We start from the raw sequence: 21246 nt of genomic DNA, 5'->3' as shown, positions 1-21246 counted from the left end.
CGGGAACGAGCCCGTGTCAGTTCGAGAGAAAGTGAAGCTTGGCGTGTAGTCATGGCCGAGTGGTGAAGGCGATGGACCTGAAGTCCATTGGCATCTCCCCGCCCAGGTTTGAATCCTGCCGACTACAGGTGTGTTTTTTCCTTTTGGTGAATCCAAATAACGTCAATTAACATTTGCATTTCTATCAAACTGGGTTGCACGTCTGTCGTTTCATTTTATCTGACAGGGAGTCTTTATTATGTGATAATACGAAGACATATCAAACTCACTTCTTATCTTCTGTGTATCTGAAACGAGTAGACTAGAGGAGGAGGGAACTTTATTGCCATATGTACATGTACATTGGAATTCTTATTCTCACTGATCTCTCTGGACAGCAACAGACACCACCACACAATGGAGACAGTACATTACAAACAATAAATAACAACAGGAGCCATCAATATGTTGTTGGACAATAAGTACAGTATGTAGTAGTGACAAAAAAAACATAGTAGACCATGAGGAAGAGCAGAGTGTGGACATGCATTGAGGCTGAGACCCTGCAGTTAGCTGTTGAGGATGCACACTGCAGTGGGATAGAAACTGTTCTGGAGTCCAGTGGATCTTGTTTTAACAGCACGGTACCGCTTGCCAGAGCGCAGGGGGGAGAATTTGTTCCGGAATGGCTGGGATCCTAAATGACGGATTGGGATTTATTGTGACAGCGGATGGTGTGGATCTCACCGACTGATGGGAAACAGACCAGTGCAGTGAGACTCGCGCCGATCGTTTAGACTAGGCCAACGAGCCCACCCTTTCCCTCTCTCCTGCCAAATCTGTCGCAGATGCGTTTGGTTTTTATGAGCCATCTGATGGGTGAAGTCTAAAAAAGGCAATTGAAGTTTAATTTATCTAAACCTGCGGGAACTTCTGATTGCTGGAGAGATTCTACAGCTCTTGAAAGGAAACAGTGAGGCTGTTTCGCTACCTTTTGTGTTTGCTTAGTGAATCCGCTGGTGATTATCGGTATAGAGAGATAGAAGTCCCAAAACTGAGCACGAAGAGAGTGGGACGGAGTGGAAACGATACGGGAACGAGCCCGTGTCAGTTTGGGAGAAGGTGGGTTTGTGCGTGTAGTTGGGGCCGAGTGGTTAAGATGCTGGATTTGAAATCCATTTGAGTTTTAAAAACAGAGAGGCGCCTCGGTAACAGCCTGGAGAGGAACAAGGCGCCACTCAGAGTGCGCGTCATTTCTCATCACACAGCGCTGGTAGCGCAGCACTGATTTACTGAGAAAAGACCATTGTTAGGTGGTGCTAGTGGAGCAGTAGATGTTGGTGAAACGATTATCTTCATTTAATCTGTTCTCCAACTGTTTATCATCTTTAAATCCACTTAATATGGAATATTAAAATGAAATGTTGTAACTATAAGGAATTGTGTGCAGCTGAAAATAATATGATATTTGAAATATTATCATATTGTCTATAGCCGGCAGTGGCGGCTAAAAATGAGGAAAATACACAGCAGTATTTCACCTTCTTCATAAACATTTTTTTGCTTATATAACCCAGCGCATCTGCGACAGATTTGAATGCCGGAGTCTCGCTGTATTTCTAATACCAGTGTGATACTCGAGGACCGTAGTGGGGTCCTGGTGGCTGATGAGATCGGTTGGCAAAGTTCGAATCCCACTCCTGACACGCACAGCTTTTCTTTATTGGTATAAAATATAGAAATATAATAAATATATCACAGAGACATTCTCATCTTTTCTCCGTAGAGCGCCAGTGAAGGAAGCAGTGAGTACTGCACAGCGAAATTGTTTCTACAGCATCTCACGAGCTCAGCCCTGAGCACGAACTGCAGGAGCTGTGAATCAGAACATTTCAATTCATCTGATCAGTAAATTAATATGCAGGACCCGTTAATATAGGTTTGTTACCTTGTCTTTCCTGTTTGCACAGTATATAACTGAACGTCCCTCGTAATTTGAAAGAGACCGGATAAGGACACGGAGCTACTAACGCGATTCTCATTGCAATTAGTCCCGAGACAAGCGAGTCCAGCGGCTGCGGGTTTGAAGGTGAACGTGTCTCGTATTCTAAAGGCTTCTGCTTCTACTGATGAATTGCTGTTTCAGCTCTAACGGGAGACGAGTTTGTCTCATTTTCAGTTAAAACGTTGTTTTTTTTTAAACTGATGTGAGGTAGTTAAAGAGCTATCCGTCTCCCCGTCAGGGAATCGAACCCCGGTCTTTCGTGTGACAGGCAGGGATATTCACCACTATACTAACGAGGAGCGCTTGTTCGGTGCTGGTCGTGAGCTCTATTTCCTGTTTACCTCCTCTCAGGGCTGATGTTTACACTTCAGCCTGTTAATACGATTCTACACAGAAATGAGAATGAAAATGGGTAGAGATGTTATACGAATTTCCTTTTTCCGACTAATCTAACTGCTACTCCAAAGGTGAAACCCGCCAACTCTTCAAAGGTTTTTGAAAATCTGCCTGAATGTGATTTTGTTTAAAAATCTTTCTGTATTTATTATAACAATCTCCAGCCAAAAATATTACGATGAACTTTTGAAAACAATTAAACTAAAAGGATGAAACCAAGCGCTCTTAGTTACATATTGAGTGTTCATGAGCGTCAATAAACAACTGGTACTTATTTAACAGTACCAAGCTTTCAGATATTCTCAGGTTTCCTAATTTAGTTCACCTGGAATGAACGTGAATGAAGGCGCTGTTTTCCTCGTACCGTCATTTTTCTACATGGAATGTATTCAGTAGCACAGTAAACAGAGACACTCAATTTCATCAAACGGGGAATGAAGCGGAGAGTGAAAAATGATTTTTTTTTAAATGACCCGACCCGCACTTAGCCCCTCGGGAAGGTAAATTCCTCACGACAGCGCGGTAACTCATTGGACCCGCTCATCCAGGTGACTGTGGGGTTCGACTGACCTGACTTCACTTACAATTCAACATTTGTTTAAACTCATATCAGAAGAATAACGAATTCCGTTCATTTGCATTTTAAAACAATAACGCGCAATTAAGCAGGTGAAAACGCCATTTGTTTTCACTGCGCTGTTGTTGCAATTCTTTTCAGAAGCGCGTATGGACACGTGTAACTTCCAGTGTGATGACTTCTAAAGCAGGGAGAGAGATCTTATATACATTTTCTTTCCAAAGGGGCAGTCGGTCAACTTTTAGAAGTTTTTCGAAAATCTGAGTTAGAATGTTTTTTTTTAAAAAATCCCTAATTCTTATAACATTCTCCTGCAAAAAAAAATGATGAAGATGAACTAAACGTTGAAACCTAAAAGATCAGCCCTGAGAGGAAATGTCTCTTGACAGCAAACCGATCTCTAGCTCAGCGGTAGACACGCGCTCCTCGTTAGTGTAGTTGCGTCTTTAAAAGTGGCTCAACAGTCTGGTTTCATCAAGAGCGGAAACAACAGAAATAAACTACAAACTGAAATTAATTCCTTCGCCGTTAATTAATTTATATTACTTACAAACATTTTATGGGCGTCTTTACACATCCGAGAGCCGGTGAAAACACCATTTCCTCTCACTTGGCCCGTGCGCTGTCGAAAGGACTTAACGCGTTTTAAAACTCAAAACCGAAGCTGAAATAATTGTTTCCGAACGTGTTAGTAGCGTCTGTGGAGGAGCATTAGCGGTACATCCAAACATCTGCAGCCAAACCGCTGGTGACTATCGACATCGAGAGAGAGAAATAGCAAATTAATCACGAGATTAATTTGGGTCGGAAATGATGCGGGAACGAGCCCGTTTCAGTTCGGGAGACGGTGACGATGGGCATGTAGTCGTGGCCGAGTGGTTAAGGCGATGGACTAGAAATCCATTGGGGTCTCCCCGCGCAGGTTCGAATCCTGCCGACTACGGTTGTGTTTTTCCTTTTGGTGAATCCAAATAACATGTCAATTAACATTTGCATTTCTATCAGACTGGGCTGCACGTCTGTCGTTTCATTTTATCTGACAGGGAGTCTTTATTATGTGATAATACGTAGACATATCAAACTCAATTCTTATCTTCTGTGTATCTGAAACGAGTAGACAAGAGGAGTAGGGAAGTTTGTTGACATATGTACATGTACATTGGAATTCTTATTCTCACTGATCTCTCTGGACAGCAACAGACACCACCACACAATGGAGACAGTACATTACAAACAATAAATAACAACAGGAGCCATCAATATGTTGTGGGACAATAAGTATGTAGTAGTGACAAAAAAAACATAGTAGACCTTGAGGAAGAGCAGAGTGTGGACATGCATTGAGTCTGAGGCCCTGCAGTTAGCTGTTGAGGACGTGCACTGCAGTGGGATAGAAGCTGTTCTGGAGTCCAGCGGATCTTGTTTTAACAGCACGGTACCGCTTGCCGGAGCGCAGGGGGGGAGAACAGTCTGTTCTGGAATGGCTGGGATCCGAAATGACGGATTGGGATTTATTGTGACAGCGGATGGTGTGGATCTCACCGACTGATGGGAAACAGACCAGTGCAGTGAGACTCGCGCCGATCGTTTAGACTAGGCCAACGAGCCCACCCGTTCCCTCTCTCCTGCCAAATCTGTCGCAGATGCGTTTGGTTTTTATGAGCCATCTGATGGGTGAAGTCTAAAAAAGGCAATTCAAGTTTAATTGATCTAAACCCGCGGGAACTTCTGATTGCTGGAGAGACTCTACAGCTCTTGAAAGGAAACAGTGAGGCTGTTTCGCTACCTTTTGTGTTTGCTTAGTGAATCCGCTGGTGATTATCGGTATAGAGAGATAGAAATCCCAAAACTGAGCACGACGAGAGCGGGACGGGGTGGAAACGATGCGGGAACGAGCACGTGTCAGTTCGGGAGAAGATGTGTTTGCGCGTGTAGTCGTGGCCGAGTGGTTAAGGTGCAGGACTCGAAATCCATTTGAGCTTTAAAAACAGAGAGGCGCCTCAGTAACGTCCTGGAGAGGAATAAGACGCCACTCAGAACGCGCGTCATTTCTCATCACACAGCGCTGGCAGCGCTGATTCACTGAGCAAAAACCATCACTAGGTGGCGCTCGTGGAGCGGTAGATGTTGTTGAAACGATTATCTTCATTTAATCTGTTTTCCAACTGTTTATCATCTTTAAATCCACTTAATATGGAATATTAAGATGAAATGTTGTAACTATAAGGAACTGTTTGCAGCTGAAAATAATACGATATTTGAAATATTATCATATTGTCTATAGCCGGCAGTGGCGGCTAAAAATGAGGAAAATACACAGCAGTATTTCACCTTCTTCATAAATTTTTTTTTGCTTATATAACCCAGCGCATCTGCGACAGATTTGAATGCCGGAGTCTCGCTGTATTTCTAATACCAGTGTGATACTCGAGGAACGTAGTGGGGTCGAGGTGCCTCATTGGACCGGGTGGGTAAGGGGGGTTGAAGTCAGGATGGCTGAGTGGTCTAAAGCGCTGTGTTCAGGTCGCAGTCTCCCCTGGAGGTGTGGGTTGGAATCCCACTCCTAACACGCACCGCTTTTCTTTATCGGTATAAAATATAGAAATATAATAAATATATCACGGAGACATTCTCATCTTTTCTCCTTAGAGCGCCAGTGAAGGAAGCACTAAGTACTGCACACCGAAATTGTTTCTACAGCATCTCGCGAGCTCAGCCTCACCATCTACCTCATTATGATTTCTTCTTTATTTATTGCACATCTCCAGTCATTGTTTACATGTCTGCATCGTTTACATTCGAACTGTTTACTTGTTTACTTGTACACTGTCTACTGTCTGTTTATATATTGTCTTGATGCACTGTCTGCACTTTGTGTTTCAACAATCGAGAGACTTTCTGTAAGTAAGAATTCCGTTGGACCAGTACTGTACCTGTACCGGTTACATATGGCGATAAAGCGCCAACAGGCAGTAGGAGTTGATGTAAAGAGCATTGAACTGACGAGCATAAGAGCTCGACTCGTGCAGCAGGCAGAAGAAGGTCCCGCCGTCCTCCTCACATTTGACGTGACCGCCCTGCAGACGACAGGCAGTGACGGTGCCGGTAAGAGTTGGAGAAGCGGCACACGGTGACGCCAAGGAGGAGAGCGCAGCGGAAACCTCTCCTGACAGGAAACAGAGCTCCCGCTCCACAGCCGACAAGTGCTCCTCTTTAGTATAGGGGTGAGTATGCTAAGGAGGAGGAGGGCGCAGCGCGGGGGGTGAGCTCAGCTGGTAGAGCGTCCTCCTGCCTCCTCCAGGAGTGAGTTTATTCTTCGGATGAACAAACAATGAATAAAAATCCGAATAAAATATTTGGATGAACTTTTAAACACACGTTGTTTTTTTAAAACTAAAGTGAGGTGGTTAAGAAGTGACCCGTCTCCCCGTCGGGGAATCAAACCCCGATGTCTCGCGTGACAGACGAAGACACTCACCACTATACTAACAAAGAGCACATGTCTGTTGCTGGTCGTGAGCTCTGTTTCCTGTTTTCTTCTTCTCAGGGTTGATGTTTCCAGTTCAGCCTGCTAATATGATTCTTCACAGAAATGTGAATGAAAATGTGGAGAGATGTTATACATATTTCCTTTTTCCGACTAATCTAACTGCTACTCCAAAGGTGAAACCAGTCAACTCTTAAAAGGTTTTTAAAAATCTGCCTGAATGTGCTTTTGTTTAAAAATCTTTCTGTATTTATTATAACAATCGCTGACAAAAATATTACAATGAACTTTTGAAAACAATTAAACTAAAAGGATGAAACCAAGCGCTCTTAGTTACTTATTGAGTGTTCATGAGCGTCAATAAACAACTGAAAGCAGGTGAATTCACAGTGTGCTTTCACTTGTCCCAAGCTCAGTTAAATTAACTTTCCAGCGTTAGAAACCTCATTTCTGAACGTTGTTTGCCTGCTGTACGTTTCAAAGTTTTGTGGTCATCAGTTTAATGCGCTTTATATGACTTCGCGTGGTGTTCTGGTCTCTTGTCCGGTGAGTTATGAAGATGAGATCTCTTTTCTTCAGCCCGGCGTTTTAATCTTTTGGGGGAATATGGTCTGAGTTACAACTAATCACCCAGCCTCGTTAGCGCAGTAGGTAGCGGGTCAGTCTCTTTTACTCTTCTGACACAGGCGGCTCCTGTTCGCTCATACACTCGTGTTCTTGCCTACCTCGTGGAATGCGTGACCTTTCCAAGGGTGAAAAGCACGGCCGCATTGCTCGATCTCCGGGCTGTTTTTGTCCTTGTGCGTTTAACACAGAAGCACGTCTGAGAGCAACAGATCACACAAGGTGTTAAAGGAGGCAGGTTAGCTCAGTTGGTTAGAGCGTGGTGCTAATAACGCTCAGGTCGTGGGTTTGATCCCCTTACGGGCCACTGTTTCACCTTTTATAAAACAGACACCTCTCTTTCTCAATTCACAGATGCAGAATTATACATCCTGCGTTGTTAATGAGAAGTTAAAAAATCAAAAAAATCTAAGACAGGCTTGTCACAAAGACGTGTAAATCTTCTTTAGAGACTGTGAGAAAGTCCTGAGCAGGTGTGCTAGGCTGTGAAAGAGCATGTTTAATGTAGACAGAACCCGGTCATCACTTCAACTTGAACTTGAACTTTATTGCCATATGTAACCGGTACGGGTACAATGGAATTCTTACTTACAGAAAGTCTCTCGATTGTAAAACAAGTGTAAAAAACAAAACAAAGTGCAAACAGTGCATCAAGACAATATACAAACAAACAGTAGACAATGTACAAGTAAACATGTCGACAGTTTGAATGTAAACAATACAGACGTGTAAACAATGACTGGAGATGTGCAATAAATAAGAAATCATAATGAGGTAGATGGTGATGGTGTAGGTGTGGTCCGAGGGGGATGGCTAAATGTGTTCGCCAATCTCACTGCTTGTGGATAGAAGCTATTGAAGAATCTAGTGGTAAGTGTCCGTTATCTCTTATATCTCTTGCCTGAGGGCAGTGGGGTGAAGAGCTCATGCCCGGGGTGCTGACTGTCCTCTGTGATGGCCAGAATTCTACCACGGCAGCGGTCCTCATAGAGCTGTTTAATCTCGGTGAGACCGCAGCCGATGATCTTCTGGGCCATATTGACCATTCTCTGCAGTGCCTTTCTTTCTCGCGAAGAGGTGTTGCCATACCACACGGTGATCCCGTTGGTGAGGATGCTCTCGATGGTGCAGCGGTAGAAGTTCACCAACACATGTATTGGCATCCCCCATCGCTTGAGGCACCTCAAGAAATAAAGGCGCTGCTGAGCCTTCTTCATGATAGAGTCAGTGTTCACAGTCCAGGTTAGATCTTTAGAGATGTGAATTCCCAAAAACCTAAAGCTGGTGACTGTTTCCACTTCCGTTCCATCAATACTGAGTGGGCTGTGAGTGTGTGGCCTGTGTCTCCGAAAGTCCACTATTAGCTCTTTCGTTTTCTTTACGTTCAAGTCCAGGTTCTTGCTATGACACCACCTAAGCAGCTGTACGACTTCATCCCTGTAAGTGGACTCGTCATCATCACCGATCAGTCCTATTATAGTGGTGTCATCTGCAAACTTAATGATGCGGTTGTTGCTGTGTCTTGCTGTGCAGTCGTGAGTGAACAGGGAGTACAACCTTGGACTCAGACAGCAGCCTTGTGGGGTTCCAGTGCTCGGGGTGAGTGGTGTTGATGTTTTATTGCCTATCCGCACCACCTGTGGTCTCTCGATAAGAAAGTCCAGCAGCCAGTTGCAGACAGAGTTGCACAGACCTAGTCCCCTGAGCTTTGTCACCAGTTGACTGGGTATGATGGAATTGAATGCTGAACTGTAGTCCACAAACAGCATTCTCACATACGAGTTCTTAGTGTCCAGGTGTTCCAAGGCTGTATGCAGAGCCAGGGAGACAGCATCATCAACTGATCTGTTGTTCTGGTAGGCGAACTGCAAGGGGTCCAGGGACTCTGTGATGGAGGAGTTGATGTGTGACATCACCAGCTTCTCCAGGCATTTCATCACCACAGATGTTAATGCTACTGGTCGGTAATCATTCAGGCATGTCACTTTTGCCTTTTTGGGGAGTGGAACAATAGTGTTTTTTTAAAGCAGGTGGGGACCATGGACTGTGACAGGGAGGAGTTAAAGATGTCCGTAAACACTGTGGTCAGCTGGGCTGCACATGTCCTCAGGACGCGAGGTGGTATCCCATCAGGCCCTGCAGCCTTACGGATTTTCACTCTGCTCAGAGTCTTCTGCACGTCCTGCTCTGAGAGTTTCAGAACAAACTCGCCCTGCACACTTGGGGTCTTCTCAGCATTGCCCGTGTTCAGAGCATCAAAGCGGGCATAGAAATGGTTCAGCTCGTCAGGCAGGGATGTGTTGTTTGTGTCAATCTCCTGGCTGCAGCCCTTGTAGCCTGTGATTGACTGTAATCCCTGCCACAGCCTCCGGGTGTCAGCGCACTGCGTTTCAAGCCGCACTCTGTAGCTCCGTTTGGCGCGTTTTATGGCTTCCTCTAATGCATACCGTGATTTCCTGTACAGCTCTTTGTCCCCCGATTTGAACGCGGTGGATCTATCTTTTATTTTATTGCGAATTGCATTGTTGAACCACGGGTTCTGATTGGGAAATGACCTAATTTTCATTTCTGGTACACAAATGTCGGTGCAGTATTTAATATAGCTGGTGACCGCGTCCGTATACTCATTTAAATCTGTGTCGGGAGCTCTGAATGCGTCTCAGTCTGTACTATCAAAGCAGTCTATTAACCTGCTTTCCGCCTCCTCAGACCAACAACGCACTGACCTGATCGCAATGGGGGAGGTCTTCAGCTTCTGTTTGTACTCAGGAAGCAACAGGAGAGCGATGTGGTCCGACTTACCGAAACTCGGTTTAGGAAGCGCTTTGTATGCTCCTTTTATTGTTGTGTAGCAGTGGTCCAAAATATTGCCTCCTCTTGTCGGTACAGTGACATGCTGGATGTAATCACTGAGCGCGGTGTAGTAGTGCCGAGTGATCACTGTGTTGAAGTTAAAGTCTAAAGTGCTCGTGGAGCGTTAGATGTTGGTGAAACGATTATCTTCATTTAACCTGTTTTTCTACTGTTTATCATCTTTAAATCCACTTAATATGGAATATTAAGATGAAAGTTTGTAACTATAAGGAATTGTTTGCAGCTGAAAATAATACGATATTTGCAATATTATCATACTGTGTATAGCCGGCAGTGGCGGCTAAAAATGAGGAAAATACACAGCAGTATTTCACCTTCTTCTTAAACATTTTTTTGCTTATAAAACCCAGCGCATCTAAGACAGATTTGAATGCCGGAGTCTCGCTGTATTTCTAGTCGCAGTGTGATACTCGAGGACCGTAGTGGGGTCCTGGTGGCTGATGGGATCGGCTGGCAGAGGAGTTACCAGTTAGGATGGCCGAGCGCTCTAAGGTGTTGCATTCAGGTCGTAGTCTTCCCTGGAGGCGTGGGTTTGAATCCCACTCCTGACACACAGCTTTTCTTTATCGATTATAGAAATAGCTAATTAATCGGGCAAAGAGCAGGTTCGAGTGGAAATGATGCGGGAATGAGTTCTGGAGAAGGTAAGGCTGTGTGTGTAGTTGTGGCTGAGTGGTTAAGGCGATAGAGTAGAAATCTATGGCGGTCTCACTGTGCAGTTCAAAACCTGCTAACTACCTGATGCTTTATGGTAAATTCAAATAATGTCTCTGTTAACATTTAAATTCCTATCTGACTGGGTTGCATGTCTGTCGTATCATTTTATCTGACAGGGAATCTCTCTGTGTCACAGTTCTCGTCATTCGTGATCCTGCGCTTGAACTCGACCGGTTGCTGATAACGTCGGCTGACAGGTCTACTTCAGGGGAGAGCTGTGGGTACAGAGAGGTGCCTCAGTATTTTCTTTGAGAGGAATAAGGCGTCACTCAGAACGCGCGTCATTTCTCATCTCACAGCGCTGGTAGCGCAGCGCTGATTCACTGACCAAAGACCATCGCCAGGTGGCGCTTGTGGAGTGTTAGATAGTGATACTGACTCGTGAACAGCACCCCCTATCCCCATGTACTGTCTGTCTAATAGTGCCGACAAAATCATATAAAAATAAAGAAAAATTTCACAACCCAAAGCAATGCTGTGAAAGGTGAGGGGGCCTCCTAGTGTGTAAAACACTTGGTTAGAGCATTGTGGGTGTTGTGCTTAAAAACCTATTAAGTCATGAATAAGACCCCCCTATTCCAGTAAATTACCTGTAGTGCTAACTTAAAAAACTTAAAAAAGAATAAAGTTTCACAAACCAAAGCAAGGATGTGAAAGGTCAGGGGGCCTGCCTAGTGTGTAAAACTCTTGGTTAGAGCATTGTGGGTGCTGTAGTTTAAATGCTATTGCCTCGTGAACAGCACCCCCCTATCCCAGTGCACAGTGCTACATTCCTTAAAACCACCACCAGAGATTCACTACGCAAAGCTGTGTCAGTCTTCTGTGTAAAAAAATCGGTTTGAACATCATGGGTGCTGTTTTTAAAAAGCTGTTGAGTAAAGAATGGGAATTTTCCTGCTGTCAGCAGTATTGTGAATATAGTTGACCCCTACTTGAATGAAAACAGGACATACAGAAAGGGTTTCAGAAATCAAACAAAGCTTTATTCCCGTGTTTACAGTCTGGGTAACTGGAGACTGTGCTGTTCTGTTTCCTATGGTCAGATACGGGTTTTTCGCAGTAAACTCCAGTGAGCAGTATTTCTCGCATTGTGAACGTCTGTATGTACACAGCTGTCCCCCAGTGTTCCACATGGTGCGTAATTGCGCATCAATCAAAACGCTGAGTGTCAGAAAAAAATAATGAGCTCACTGATGCATTTATGTAGAGGTTGTGATACTTTTCACAAGTCGTGAAAGTTGTGTGTAGTGTACCATTTCATCTGGGAGGGGATCCCTCTGTGTCACTCCTGACACACAGCTTTCCTCATGTTGCCGTGTCAGAGCACATCTGATCGACTGGTCTTCTCTCTTGCGGGGTGACGGGACTGTTCCTCAGAGAGACGCTCCCACCTGCGTCTGTTCTTCATCAAGAGCAGAAACAACAGAAACAGACTACAAACTGCAATTAACTACTTTCTGTTTTCCCAAACCGACTACTGTAACCCTCCACTCGCTGGGGTATCTAAATCCACAGTGAACAAACTCCAGTATGTCCAAAACTCAGCAGCCAGAATCCTGACCAGGTCTAATGCAAGTGATCACATTACTCCCGTCCTGGAGTCCTTGCACTGGTTTCCTGTCCAATTCCGTGTGGACTTTAAGATCCTTATGCTCACCTGTAAGACTCTGCATGGCTTGGCACAAATTGCAGTTTGTAGTCCGTAAACGGTACCAAAGCATTCGGTCCAAGTCTAACAGACTATGGAACAGCTTCTACCTCCAGACAATAAGACTGCTAAATAGCCAACCTGTAGCTCCTTAGCAAATCACCTGTAATTGCTACATGGACACACAATTCTCACTATATTCAGCATAACTGCACTACATGTATATACTGTATACACCATGGACACATAACAGCTCTACTCACATTGAGTTTTATTCAATTTCAAAATGTAACCTCAATTTTGTGATTTTTGTGTTTTTGTGAATTTTTGTGATTCTTGTCATTTTTGTGAGCTTGCAGAAAAAGACATTTCATTGCCAGTAACTACTGCTGCACGCCGTATTGTTGTGCATTTGATAAATAAACTTTGATTGGATTTGATTTGACCTCATATGAAGTGGATTCAAAACTCAAGTTCATAACAAGAGTCTACCAGGAGTGGGGATTGAACCCACGAGGACATTTATTGTTGTGGTCATTCTATGAAGTGCTTTGAGAAGCCACTTTTAAAGGCACTATATAAAATAAAAATTATTAACATACACAGTCAAGTTGTTCACTCATCACAGAGCTCTTAAAAGGAAACACCCCAGGTGGGACTCGAACCCACAATCCCTGGCTTAGGAGGCCAGTGCCTTATCCATTAGGCCACTGGGGCCCATACTTCACAAGTGATTCATTCAGGTCAGATGACAATTAATATGTTTCTGCTTCATCAATAATTCTTGTGAAATTACAGATTTTATTCAGTAATAAGTTTACTGTGACCCGAGATGGACTGGTGTCCAGTTCCGGTGTTGCAGGTGTCACCTTGTTGTTGCTTCATCGCCCATTCCTGTGGAAGTACAGATTGTAATGAGATGTTTTGTGAGATGTAACTGTGTGTGATTTTTGAAATGCAATTAATGATCGACAGTGACTGATGATCCGTTCCCGACATCCGAAGAAGGCTCCGCAGCCGAAACGTTGTGTCTTCTCTTTTCAGCAGGAATAAATGTTTACTTGTTCCCGTGATGTGTGATTATTGTTCCTGAAAACATCATTAACTGTGAAAGTTCCCCCTGAGAGTTTTGATCACTGCGTGTGAAAGAAAAGAAGAGCTCTTTCAGGTCCAATTCCGGATCGGAACCCCAGGCGAACTGAACCGACTGCTTCGGATCGGGACAGAGCCGGACGCTGCGGGTCGTTAGAACCGAGGGCGGGACTTCTATGGCGAACAGAAGAAAACCAAACCCACCGATCTTTCCACCAATTCAATAGTGAGGGACGTTCACTTATATACAAACAGCAGATCGACAACGTCAGAATCCTATATTAGTGTGTCCTGCATATTAAGTTACTAATTAAAAAAATAATGTCCAATAATAAAGAATAAAATGAGTTTATTTTTGAGTCAGATCTAGACTCAAGCAGGCGGCATGTTCTGGATTGCTGTTTCAGCTCTAACCGGAGACTGGAGTTTGTCTCATTTTCAATCACACATGAAATGCTTTCACACACGAGGGGAAACAAGCCTGTGTGAGAAGTGTGGTTCGACCCCGTGCCTCTAGTGATGACCGTCAATGGGATTAAAGACGAGCTTGTGCCCCGGTGCTCTTTTCAGAGGGGCTCCTTCCTGCACAGATTGCCGGTTGTTTAACATTTCACCATGGACGCATCAGTCTCATACTCTCAAGGTTGTGAGTTTGATCCCCACACGGGGCAGGGATGTAGTCCCTTTTACTCTTCTGACACAGGCGGCTCCTACACGAATGTTCTTGCCTACCTCGTGGAATGCGTGACCTTTCCAAGGGGGAAAAGCACAGCCCAGTGCTCGATCCGAGTCTCTGGGCTGTTTTTGTCCTTGTGCGTTTAACACAGAAGCACGTCTGACAGCAACAAATCAGACAGGATGCAGCAGGAGGCTGATTAGCTCGGTTTGTTAGAGTGTGGTGCTAATAACACTAGGATCATGGGTTTGATCCCTGTACGGGCCACTGTCTAACCTTTTATAAAACAGACACCTCTCTTTCTCAATTCACAGATGCAGAATTATACATCCTGCGTTGTTAATGAGAAGTTAAAAAATCAAAAAAATCTAAGACAGGCTTGTCACAATGACGTGTAAATCTTCTTAAGAGACTGTGAAAAAGTCCTGAGCAGGTGGGCCAGGCTGTGAAAGAGCATGTTTAATGTAGACAGAGCCCAGTCATCACTGAGCGAGGTGTATATAATATGGTCACAGTCACACGGAAATAATGTTCATATATTTAATGTTCATTTCAACATGAGCTGGAGCACAGCCACCATCCAGCCTTGTTAGTGCAGTAGGTAGTGCGTCAGTCTCATAATCTGAAGGTCGTGAGTTTGATTCTCACACGGGGCAGGGATCAGTGCCTTTTTGGGCTCTTCACAGATAGGGCATGAGACGTTCACTGTCACAAGTGTGTGTTCTTCACTTCCACGCCGAATACGAGGTGTTAAGTCCGCGATAAACAAGATTCGATTCCTCGCTATTATGCTCGGTGTCCACTCGCACATTTTTAAAATAATGATACATGAGAGCAGTGTCTCCACGACCGGATGTTGTAAACCAGCAGTCAGCCCGTCAGCTACAGCACCTGGCTATAACCTCATGACACTCGCTCTGCTGTGCTACTGAGGAGGGCTGGATATATCTTGCTACAATAGAAAAAAAGACGGGTTCGTCCGGGATTTGAACCCCGGACCTCTCGCACCCAAAGCGAGAATCATTTAATCAATTAATAGTAAATTAAACATGAAGAGAGCAGGTTGGAGTGTAAATGATGCGGGAACGAGCCCGTGTTCGATACCCATCTCCCCTTTGGGAGGTAGTATTCACTACCAGTTTATGGGCGTCTTTACACATCCGAGAGCCAGTGAAAACACCATTTCCTCTCACATGGCCCGTGCTCTGTCGAAAGGACTTCTTAACGCGTTTTAAAACTCAAAACCGAAGCTGAAATAATCGTTTCCAAACGTGTTAGTAGCGTCTGTGGGGGAGCAGTAGCGGTACCACAGCTGGGAACACGTTCCTGAAGATAATCGAAATGAAAGCCAAATCCTGAACGATCAGCCCCGAGAGGAAACGTCTCCTGACAGGAAACAGAGCTCCCGCTCCTCGTTAGTATAGGGGTGAGTCTCCCCGCCTGTCCCGCGGGAGAACCATTTTAGAAGTTCATCCGAAGACGAAACAATTCCGTTATTTTCTGCAATTTCCACCAATAAAGAGAAGTGGAAGTAATTTTGATTTATTCATAGGTCATCTTTTCATCATGATGTGTATTTCTGCGTCAGTAGACTAGAAATAGTGGGTGTGTGAGAATGAGACTCACTGGCCTGTAACGGGATCAAACCCACAACCTTGGCGTTATTAGCACCACGCTCTAACCAGCTGAGCTAACCGGCTTCGCAAGTCAGCTATCTACCGCTGAGCTTTCCTACCTTTTGCTTTCTTAGTGAATCCGCTGGTGGTGATCGATATATAGAGAGAGAAATAGCAAATTAATCACGCAGAGAAATGTTGGGTTGGAAATGATGCGGGAACGAGCCTGGGTCAGTTCACGAGGAGTTGGGGATGTGTGTGTAGTCGTGGCCGAGTGGTTAAGGTGATGCACTAGAAATCCATTGGGGTCTCCCCATGCATGTTTGAATCCTGTTGACTACGTGTGTCTGTTTTTCCCTTATGTTAGATTCAAATAACATCAATTAACATTTGCATTCCTATCAGACTGGGCTGCACGTCTGTCCTATCTTTCTATCTGACAGGGAGTGTCTCTGTGTCACAGTTCTCGTCATTCGTGATCCTGCGCTTGAACTCGACCGGTTGCTGATCATGTCGGCTGACAGAGAGGCGCCTCAGGAACGACCATTCAAATCTCCATCTCCAACTAAACCCCATTCCTCTCTCCCTTTCAGCATCATCGCCACAAGACTCAACTGGACCAGGGCTCCCCAGTACCCGGGCTGGGGACCCCCTCTCTGCTCCCGAGCCCAGCAGGCAATTGGGGGCAACTCAGTCCTGCTACAGGAGACCTCCCTCCAGGACAGGCAGGCTGCAGCTAGACCTAGTGCTGGGGGACCACTAGGGGGCGCTCTGGCCAACACCCCACACTGCAACAGGGCACTGGAGGACATGAGCTGCAGCCCCCTTCACCTAAAAAACCACCCTGTGGCTCAAGACACTGCGCACTGTCACACTCAAGAGACAGGACGGGACACCAGGTAACACTTGACCTTTGTTTATTTCCAACAATTAAATCAGCTGGGAACACAATCACATCAGGATTTAGAGTACAGGAGGAAAGCAAAGAGGCACACAGAACCAGTTTAATTACTTTCTAACTGCTCATTTTAAACCCCTTTGTTCCAATAAAATTATTTTTCTCCATAAAAGAGAAACTGATCGTCACTCCTCGACGTCTGTAGGCCCCTATGAGAAATCTGGTTAGTGGATTGTTTAACAATTTGAAATGATTCTTTCCGACGCCATTCTAAATGGATTTGAAAGATGTAATTGTGTGTCATTATTGAAATCTAGTTCACGATCAACAGTGACTCATGATGTTGGTTTCTGAAAATATTAGACTGTGACAGCTCCCCCTGAAAGTTTTGTACGCTGCCTGTGAAAGAATAGAACAGCTCTTTCAGGTCCGAGTCCGGCTCGGAACCCCAGGCGAACTGAACCGACTGCTTCGGATCGGGACAGAGCCGGAGGTGGGACTTCTGTGGTGAACAGAAGAAAACCAAACCCACCGATCTTTCAATAGTGAGGGACGTTCACTTATATACAAACAGCAGATCGACAAAGTCAGAATCCTACATTAGTGTGTCCTGCATATTAAGTTATATTAAGTTACTAATTAAAAAAAATAATGTCCAATAATAAAGGGGGGTGAGCTCAGCTGGTAGAGCGTCCTTCTGCCTCCTCCAGGAGTGAGTTTAGAGCTCTGTGTGCCGACAGGTCTCCTGTATCCACATTCGCTCCTTGCGGAGAGAGCGCTGTGCGATTGTTAAGCGTTCAACAGCCGCTCCTCCTGCTCATCTTCTCTTCGCATGAAGCGTGGCTCCGGCGTTCTCTGCTGAAATCTCATCTCCGCAGATCGGGAGTCGGAGGGCCAAGCGAGCCGCAGACGTGTCGGTGGCTGACGAGGGCTCGCTACTGAGGCAGGGAGGCCACTTCAGCCAGAAGGACTTGTGCGAGGTGAGATCTCAAAGACGGACTCCCAACAGAATCAAGGAGAAAAAGTATTGGTGAGATCAAAAGGCGGATTCAATATCCAGCAGGGAGCATCGCTAGATTAGGGAACAGACGCTTGAAATCCCTGAGTGGCTCGTTTTCAAGAGCAGTGCCACGTTTGGCCTCGTTAGTGCAGTAGGTAGCGTGTCAGTCTCATAATCTGAAGGTCGTGAGTTCGATCCTCACACGGGGCAGGACTGTGGTCTCTTTAGCTCTTCTGACAAGGGCAGCTCCTGTTCGCTCATACACTCGTGTTCTTACCTCCCTCGTGGAATGCGTGACCTTTCCAAGGGAGAAAAGCACAGCCGCATTAGCCGATCGGAGTCTCCAGGCTGTTTTTGTCCTTGTGCGTTTAGCACAGAAGCACGTCTGACAGCAACAGATCACACAGCTCATTAAGACTGGCCACATGTGTGCAGTATGTGCAGCAGTTTTTTCTCGAGTTTTGTGTTTTTTGTCATTTATTTGCTGCTAAATTTCGGTATAAAGTCAAATCAAACCGTCATTTTTCTACATGAAATGTATTCAGTTGCACAGTAAACAGAGACATCTATATCTACTGTACATGATTACAAGCACCTTGTGGCTCGTTGGTCTAGGGACATGATTCTTGCTTAGGGTGTTCAAATCCCAAAGCCAAAAAAAGGATCATACCCCTAGACCAACGAGCCATACAAAATCTTTCACCTCAAGTTTCACAGGTGTTCTTCACGCACAGAGACCGGAGACAGACCACTGCAGTGAGTGCAGTTGGTTCGACTGACCAACGAGCCTACCCTTCCCCTCTTTCCTGCCAAATCTGTCGCAGATGCGTTTGGTTTTTATGAGCCATCTGATGGGTGAAGTTCAGAAAAGGCAATTCAAGTTTAATTTATCTAAACCCGCAGGAACTTCTGAGACTCTACAGCTCTTGAAAGGAAACAGTGGGGCTGTTTCGCTACCTTTTGTGTTTGCTTAGTGAATCCGCTGGTGATTATCGGTATAGAGAGATAGAAATCTCAAAACTGAGCACGAAGAGAGCGGGTTGGAATGGAAATAACGCGGGAACGAGCCCGTATCAGTTCGGGAGAAGGCGGGGTTGTGCGGGTAGTCGTGGCCGAGTGGTTAAGGTGATAGAGAGGTGCCTCAGTAATGGCCTGGAGAGGAACAAGGCGCCCCTCAGAACGCTCGTCATTTCTCATCACACAGCGCCGGTAGCGCAGCGCTGATTCACAGACCAAAGACCATCGCTATGTGGTGCTTGTGGAGGGGTAGATGTTGGTGAAAAGATTATCTTCATTTAATCTGTTTTCCTACTGTTTATCATCTTTAAATCCACTTTATATGGAATATTAAGATAAAATGTTGTAACTATAAGGAACAAGTAATTGGTTTATTCCGTGCTAAAAAAAGGAAGAAAGAAAACACAACGTTTCAGCCGTGGAGCCTTCTTCAGGTGTGAATATATAAGGAATTGTTATATAGGAATTGTTTGCCTTGTACTTTGGAAACTATTAGGAATTGTTTGCAGCTGAAAATATTATGATATTTGCAATATTATCATATTGTGTATAGCCAGCAGTGGTGGCTAAAAATGAGTAAAATACACAGCAGTATTTCAACTTCTTCATAACCATTTTTTTGCTTATCAAACCCAGCGCATCTGCGACAGATTTGAATGCCGGAGTCTCACTGTATTTCTAACACCAGTGTGATACTCGAGGAACGTAGTGGGGTCGCGGTGCCTCATGGGACCGGCTGGGAAAGACAGCAGCAGTCAGGATGGCCGAGCGGTCTAAGGTGTTGCATTCAGGTCACAATCTCCCCTGGAGATGTGGGTTCGAATTCCACTCCTGACACTCACAGCTTTCTTATCGGTATAAAATATAGAAATATAATAAATATATCACAGATATTTTCTCATCTTTTCTCCTTAGAGCGCCAGTGAAGGAAACACTAAGTACTGCACACCGAAAATGTTTCTACAGCATCTTGCGAGCTCAGCCCTGAGCACTAACTGCAGGAGCTGTGAATCAGAACATTTCAATTCATCTGATCAGTAAATTAATATGCAGGACCCGTTAATATAGGGTCTCTCCTGTTCGCACAGTATATAACTGAACGTCCCTCGCAATTTGAAAGAGACCGGATAAGGACACGGAGCTACTAACGCGATTCTCATTGCAAATAGTCCCGAGACAAGCGAGTCCAGGGGCTGCGGGTTTGGAGGTGAACGTGTCTCGTATTCTAAAGGCTTCTGCTTCTACTGATGAATGATAGAGCTTTGTGAGGAGATCCTTCAGACGATCAGGCGAACACGTCGCTATTTCGGTCTCGTGTAGAAGCTACAGTTGTGTCAGCAGTGCGCTAAATGTAAGTGCATCTGTAGCGCTTCATTTCAGAGTGTTTTTTCTTTAGCGCACCGTTACAAGCGCCCACACAACTTATTCTCTGAACCCCCCAATTGCTCCACAACCGGTGGAAACCCCGTTTTCCCCCGAGAGACACCAGTGCACGGTCCCATCACACTCAAGAACACAACAAATATCTTCAGTGAAGACCCGGAAGTGCCAGAACACATTGAAGACTTGCACTGTATTTAAATACGAATTTCCTTCATTTCAGCTCTCTTCAGTCCACGCGAGAGCCGTGCGAGTGGCGAACACAGTTGGCCATGCCCCTCGGACCACACCTCCACCATCTACCTCATTGTAATTTTATTTATTGGTCAAGCGTTCAACAGCCGCGCCTCCTGTTCATCTTCTCTCCGCATGAAGCGCGGCTCCGGCGCTCTCTGCTGAAATCTCATCTCCGCAGATGGGGAGTCGGAGGGCCAAGCGAGTCGCAGACATGTCGAGGCTGGCGAGGGCTCGCTGCTGAGGCAGGGAGGCCACTTCAGCCAGAAGTACTTGAAGTGGCTCAATATCTAGCAGGGAGCATCGCCAGATTAGGGAACAGACGCTTGAAATCTCTTATTTCAATATCGATAATGATAGGGATACTGATAGGGATAGGGATTTCAATATTCAAATCCCTTTATTCAGTAATAAATTTACTGTGACCCGAGATGTACCGGTGTCCAGTTCCGGTGTTGAAGGTGTCACCTTGTTGTTGCTTTATCGCCCATTCCTGTGGAATTACAGATTTTAATGAGATATTTTGTGAGATTATGTATGATTTTTGAAATGCAATTAATAATTGACAGCGATTGATGATCCGTTCCCGACACCCGAAGAAGGCTCCACAGCTGAAACATTGTGTCTTTTCTTCTCTAGTCAGCAGGAATAAATGTTTACTTGTTCCCGTGATGCGTGATTATTGTTCCTGAAAACATCATTAACTGTGAAAATTCCCCCTGAGAGTTTTGATCACTGCGTGTGAAAGAAAAGAAAAGCTCTTTCAGGTCCGAGTCCGGATCGGAACCCCAGGCGAACTGAACCAACTGCTTCGGATCGGGACAAAGACTGAGGCGGCGGGTCGTCAGAACCAAGGGCGGGACTTCTGTGGTAAACAGAAGAAAACCAAACCCACCGATCTTTCCATCAATTAAATAGTGAGGGACGTTCACTTATATACAAACAGCAGATCGACAACGTCAGAATCCTACATTAGTGTGTCCTGCATATTAAGTTATTAATTAAAAAATTAATGTCCAATAATAA

At 45.0% G+C, this 21246-nt stretch overlaps 5 non-coding genes across 5 annotated transcripts; 4 read left to right on the top strand and 1 right to left on the bottom strand.

The window, feature by feature from the left end:
• The first annotated feature begins 3818 nt into the window (after window positions 1-3818).
• trnas-aga (transfer RNA serine (anticodon AGA)) lies at window positions 3819-3900 on the top strand. The gene has a single exon. It is a non-coding gene; the product is annotated as a tRNA-Ser (tRNA).
• Window positions 3901-5443: 1543 nt separating this feature from the next.
• On the top strand, window positions 5444-5526 carry trnal-cag (transfer RNA leucine (anticodon CAG)). Its single transcript has one exon. It is a non-coding gene; the product is annotated as a tRNA-Leu (tRNA).
• Window positions 5527-12951: 7425 nt separating this feature from the next.
• trnar-ccu (transfer RNA arginine (anticodon CCU)) lies at window positions 12952-13024 on the bottom strand. The gene has a single exon. It is a non-coding gene; the product is annotated as a tRNA-Arg (tRNA).
• Window positions 13025-14658: 1634 nt separating this feature from the next.
• Window positions 14659-14731, top strand: trnam-cau (transfer RNA methionine (anticodon CAU)). Its single transcript has one exon. It is a non-coding gene; the product is annotated as a tRNA-Met (tRNA).
• Window positions 14732-17726: 2995 nt separating this feature from the next.
• Window positions 17727-17799, top strand: trnam-cau (transfer RNA methionine (anticodon CAU)). The gene has a single exon. It is a non-coding gene; the product is annotated as a tRNA-Met (tRNA).
• The last annotated feature ends 3447 nt before the right edge of the window (window positions 17800-21246 follow it).

This window comes from Atractosteus spatula, chromosome 5 (assembly GCF_055471065.1).
Source record: "Atractosteus spatula isolate fAtrSpa1 chromosome 5, fAtrSpa1.hap1, whole genome shotgun sequence".
NCBI lineage: Eukaryota > Metazoa > Chordata > Actinopteri > Semionotiformes > Lepisosteidae > Atractosteus > Atractosteus spatula.
This window is presented reverse-complemented; position numbering and strand designations above follow the sequence as displayed.